The sequence below is a fragment of the Mobula birostris genome, chromosome 5 (genome assembly GCF_030028105.1).
Source record: "Mobula birostris isolate sMobBir1 chromosome 5, sMobBir1.hap1, whole genome shotgun sequence".
NCBI classification, from domain to species: Eukaryota; Metazoa; Chordata; class Chondrichthyes; order Myliobatiformes; family Myliobatidae; genus Mobula; species Mobula birostris.
In genome coordinates this window covers 175,034,518-175,040,863 of record NC_092374.1, presented here as the reverse complement: position 1 = coordinate 175,040,863, position 6,346 = coordinate 175,034,518, and positions in this window count along the sequence as shown.

Genomic DNA, 6,346 nt, shown 5'->3' with positions numbered 1-6,346 from the left:
GCTGAGCCTTTCCACCTCTGATTCCTTGATGAGGACCGGCTCATGGACCGCAGGTCTCCTCCTGCTGTAGCCAATAATCAGATCTATGATCTTGCTGACATCGAGAGGTTGTTGTCGTGGCACTACTCAGCTAGGTTTTCAGTCTCCCTCCTATATGCTGATTTGTCACCATCTTTGGTTCGGCTAACAACAGTGGTTTTATCGCCAAAGTTAAAAATGCATTGGAGCTGTGTTTAGCATCACAGTCCATAAGTGTAAAGTGAGTAGAGCACACAGCCTTGTGGTGCACCTGTGCTGACAGTGATTGTGGAGGAGATGTTGCTAATCTGAACTGACTGGGGTCTACAACTGAGGAAATAGTGGATCCAGTTGCACAGGAGGTATTAAGACTTAGGTCTTGAAGCATATTGATTAGTTTTGAGTGGGTGATAGTATTGAATGCCAAGCTAAAGTCAATAAAAGACATCCTGATGTATACATCTCCGTTGTCCATATGTTCCAGGATTGAGTGAAGAGCCAATGAAATGGTATCTGCTGTTGACCTCTTGCAAGGGTGGGAAAATTGGAGCAGATACAAGTCACTTCTCAGACAGGAGTTGATGTGTTTCATCACCAACATCTCAAAGCAGTTCATCACAGTGGATGTCATTGAAGCAGGTTACCGTGTTTTTCTTAGGCACTGGTATAATTGTAGCCTGCTTGAAGCAGGCGGTAACCTCAAGAAACAAGAGGTTAACATTATAAGTGAATACTTCAGCCAGTTGATCAGTCCAGGACTTCACTACTCAGCCAGGGCTGGATGCTTCTGTGGGTTCACCCACCTGAAAGATGCTTTCATGTCAGCACAGAGACCGAAATCACAGAATCACTGGGGGCCGTGGGATGTCATGATGATGTCTCCATGTTTTGCTGCTCAATGCGAGCATAGAAGGCATTGAGCTCATCTGGGAGCGAAACTTCGTTGTCACCTATGTCACTTGATTTCACTTTGTACGTGGTGGTAACCCTGCTACAACTGACGAGCATCCTTCTGTGATTCAAGTTTTGTCCAGAATTGCCACTTGGCACGCACTACCATGCCTGGACTACCCCAACCCTGTTTTCCAGGGATCGTATGTATTTAACATAGTCACTTAACTGATCTGGTCCTCAGCAGATTGTGGCTCTCATAGTTCATCCAGGGCTCCTGGTTGGTGAAGACTCTGAATGATTTTGTGGGAACACACTTGTCTATGATCCTTGACTCTCGCTCTAATCCTTGATGTTTCTTGATCCTTAGATGTCGTCGTCGTAAGGTCACATCTGGAGTTTCCAGTTGGCGGACGATTTCCCTCCACACCGCTCTGACATATTGGGAAATCATGTACTTGGCAAGTTCCAGCAGTGGCTTGCCTTTGCCTTCTGCCAGGTGAGTTTAAAGAGATCACCAGCTCTTGCAGTGGATGACTAGGACGTCTAAGAGCCTTGTCGTGCTCTTAGCTCCACAAATGCCTGCTGGCCTGCCTTCTTAGATAGATAGATAGATAGATAGATAGATATACTTTAATAATCCCAAGGGAAATTTGGTTTCGTTACAGCCACACCAACCAAGAATAGAGCATAAGTATAGCAATACAAAAACCACCAACAATCAAACAACAAAATGCAAACTATGCCAGATGGAAAATAAGTCCAGGACCAGTCTATTGGCTCAGGGTGTCTGACCCTCCATGGGAGGAGCTGCACATTCAATGGTCACAGGCAGGAACAACCTCCCATGACACCCAGTGTTGTATCACGGTGGAATGTGGCCGAAGTCCAACAGTAAAAAGTTCAATATCCAGTCTGCAAATATGTTCCTCGATCGTAGTATACCCTGGATTGCACCATCCATTGTTAGCCAGAACAGAAAGCACCCCAATCCTTCACGCTTACGGCTCTCAGTGCACTTCGGGTCAGCCGGAACGGTATTACCGACCGCACTCCTCTTCTTCAAAAGTCTTGACCGTTGGACCATTAATTGGTCTCTTCCGCTCAATCCGCCATGGCCAGACTTCACATGCTGGGACAGTCAGATCCCCTACCTCACCAAGGGTCGAAGACCCCTCGGCTACCCTCATCTGGTTTGGCCTGTCTGCCAAGACGGTTTACTGGGGTGTGGCTGCTGCACGTGGTACAGCTGCTTGGAGCCACAGGTGAGAGCTGAGTGCCCGGTGGGGTCAAAAGGTGGACGAGCTGCCCTGAAAAAGGGCACGGCAGGCCCCCCCCAACAGAAGTGCTACCCCTCCCTAGACACCCCATACACCTCGATCCTTAGATGACCTTCCTTATTGTCTGTAACTGCACCAAATACTGTGCTATTGAGGTATTTTACAAACAACAAAGGTCCCAGCAATGAACCCTGTGCTACATTGTTATAGACTCAATCAGATAAACACCCATCCACCACCACGCTCTGCCTCCGACCACCAGACCAAACTCTACACCCAGTTCACCAATACAACTCAGATCCTGAGCCTCTCGAGCAGCTTACCGTGCAGGATCTTCTCAAAAAGTTTACTGATCCATGTAAATCATGTGAACCAGTTTACCTTCATCAATTCTCTCATAAAGTGCATCAAAAATGAAACAGATTGGATCAGTGATACATAATCTCCTTTTCTTAAAGCCATGCTGACTTCTCATCAGTCCCTGCCTTTCCATGTGAACTTAAATTCTGCCCCTCAGCGCCTTCTCCAGCACTGATGGAAGGCTCACGGTCTGTATTTTCCTGGCTTCTAAGGTGGCCCATTTTAAACAAGAGGACAACACGAGTCATCCCCCACTTTTCCAGTACCTAACCTGTGAGTTGAAGAAGGTGCAAACCTCTTCATCAGATACCAACTATTTGCTGGGGAGGGCATATGGGAACAGTGGGGGGAGAGCACCCAGTGGGAAGGATGTGCTGGTGATGAGCTGATGGAGAGTGTGGGGGAGTGCGGGAGTGGGGAAAAGCTCAGTGGTCGGGGACTCTTTGAGGCATTCGGATAGAAAGGTTTGTGTGAGGTAGTCTGATTTGAGCAGAAAGAGACAGAAAGGGACAGGGGATAGGTTACTTGAAACTGGGGAACTGAATGTTCATACCCTCAGGTTGTAAACTCCTCGAGGGGAATATGTGATATTGTCTTTTAGCCTGACAAATGTGTTGAAATTCTTTGAGGAAATAACAGGAAGGATAGACAAAGGAGAGTCGAGGGTGGATATTGTTCACCTAAATTTTCGGAAAGTCTTTGACAAGATGCCTCACACGAGGCTGCTTAGCAAGATACGAGCCCGTGGTATTACAGGAGAGGAGCTAGCGTGGATAGATGACTGGCTGACTGGCAGGAGGCAGAGAGTGTGAATAAATGGGGACTTTTCTGGTTGGTTGCCCAATACTGTTCTGCAGCAGTGTGCAAGGGGACCACTGACAGAACTGTTGGCATTGTGGCCAAATTTACAGACAATACAGACAGGTGGAGGGACAGGTGGTGTTGAGGTAGCAAGGAGCCTGAAGAAGGGATTTTACCTGCTGACTCTCCCCACCAGTGTTTCCCCAAGCAGACTAGCACAAGTTTGTTCTCTTTCCCCTTCCTGAAGTCAACAGTCAGCTCTTTTGTTTTCTGGTGCACTATTTCCCCCAAGGTTATGTTCACGACCAGGAATTTAAAGGGTGCTCCATTGTGTCCATTCTGCCACTGGCCTCAACTCCTCTGGGCCAGTTCCCATGGCTTTCAGACCCTCGACTGTGCAAATATTTCTCTAACTCGACCTGAACCATCTCTAATGATCCAGCCCCCACTACTCTGGGGCTGAGGCCTCTAGTGATTCACCACCCTCTGTCAGAGGAAGCTGGCCCAGAGCTCAGCTTTAAATTACTGCTTTCTGTCAGATGGATCCTGTGGGCAGGGTGTCCCAGAGACATATGGTCATCACTCCCACGCCAGGACTGCCCAATGCCCCCCCCCATGGAATCTCACTGTGCAGGGATCACCCACTCTTTGAGAGCCATGCCCTTTCCACAACCCTAGACTTCCAAGGTAACAGGGGCTTCTCCAGAACGTGACTCCTCCCTCCTATGCTCTAAAATCAAATTGAAATGTGTAAGACAAAGTGGTGTTAGCTTGCAGCATTTTGAGAAAGTTAAGGGAGAGGGGGAAGGGGAGGGATAGGGTGAGGGTCATGAAGGAGTGGGAACTGCATGAATGCTTGTCAGCGTTCTGCCAATCAGCTCATTTATGGATGGTAGGTATTAGTTTGTATCCCGAACTGCTACTTTATTAACCATTTGTTTTTCTTTCTGTATTTTGTGTTTTATAGAACTTCAATAAAGTGATGTATTGTGGTTTAACACATGTTCAGTGTCTTTTTTGGTTGTGAATATATACGCAAATGTCTACTGCTGAATCAAGAAGGAACAAAATGATTATAAGGAGCTGGCATGGCTCTGATGAGCTGAATAGCCTTTTGTGTGGTAGGGAGTAATCCCTCCAACCTGCCTCAGTAGCTGTACTCCAGTGGGAGAATAGTCAAGCTGAGGACAAGAACTACCGGGCCTGACCAGATGTCAACCAGAGTAAGTGATGTTGGTGTTTGGGATCAGGCTGCTGGAATGCCCTGGATTCAGGGTGAGGCGGTCCATCTCTCACTGCTGCCCGAATATGCTGCAAGTGCCGGTCATTCCTCAGCCCTGTTTGGCTGCATTCAGTCCAGATGTGCTCAGTGGTGGGGACTGAGTCCACCTGTGATGGACTGGGCCATATCCACTACTTGTTGTAGCATTTTCCACTCAAGGGCATTGGTATACTCATATCAGGCTGTGATGCAGCCAGTCAATATACCCCCCACTACACAGTTATAGAGGTTTGTCAAAGTCTTAGAGGTCATGCTGAATCTTCGTAGAGGTGTCTCTGTACTTTCTTTGCAGTTGGACTTCAGTGTTGGGCCCAGGACAGGTCCTCCAAAATAATAACATAGGGGAGTTTAATGTTGTTCAGCCTTTCCACCTCTGATCCTCCGATGAAGGCTGGCTAATGGACCTCTGGTTTCCTTCTCCTGAAGTCGATAATCAGCTCCTTGATCTTGCTGACACAGCGTGTGGCACCACTCATCCAGATTTTCAATCTCCTGCCTATATGATGATTCGTCACCACCTTTAATTCGGCCTACAGCAGTGGTGTCATCAGCAAACTTGAATATGGTATTGGAGCTGTGCTTAGCCAGACAGTCATACGTGTAAAGCGAGTACAGCTGGGGGCTAAGGACACATCCTTGTGGAGCACCTGTGCGGATGGAGATTGTGGAGGAGATGTTGTTGCCAATTCAAAGTGACTGGGGTCTGCAAGTGAGGAAATCGAGGATCTAAATGCACAAGGAGATATTGAGACCAAGGTCTTGAAGCTTATTGATTAGTTTTGAGGGGATGATGGTATTGAATGATGAGCTGTAGTCAGTAATAAGCATCCTGATTTTAACTTCAGGGATTTTAAATTCAAGGAAATCTGCTATGTGAGCAAACTGGAACAGCCCCAGTCTCAGTAATGAACCCTGCACAAGAGGATTGTCAGAAATCAGTATCTGTGGTCTCCAGGGAGGCGAAAATGACATGATTGCACTAGACAGGGTGCAGAAGTTCACAAAAATGTTGTCTGGGGTGGAGCAGTGTGGCTGTAAAGGAGAGAATTGATAGCCCCTTTGGAGTGGAGGATGCTGAGGGGAGACCCTGATAGACGTACAAAATTATCACAGGCAGAGACAGGGTCGTCCATATGTGAAACCTTCCCCATGGCAAATGTGTCTGAAACTAGAGAGATGGGGTTCGGGCAACGGTGAAGAGGGGATATGGGGAAGAACTTTCACACAGGCAGTGGGGGGGGGGGTGGTTGGAATGTGGGACACACCCCCTGATGGGGTGGTGGAGGGAGAGAATCTCACAATGTTTAAGAAATACCCAGACAAGCATTTGAGACAGCAAGGCAGAGAAGGTTGTGGACGAAGTGTCTGTGAGTGGGAATAACATAGATGGGTCATTGATGGTCAGCATGGACACAGTCCACCGAAGAACGCATTTCCATGCTGTAGGACTGTGAGGTAGCCAGCAGACTCTCGACACTTCGCCACCAAGCAACAAATCTCACAACATATGCCAGTGATATTAAACTTGATTCAAATGGTGCAATTAAACAATTCCTTGACTTCCATCCTCACATAAGGTAACATAAACATGGTCTTTGTCAGCTCTCTGCCTGGTCACTGTTGCCCCAGCAGCAACCACTCCTTGTGTTTTCTCACCCACTCTCCCACAAAGGCAGCCCCTCCCTCACTTTTAGGCAGCATGGAGCTGGGCTAA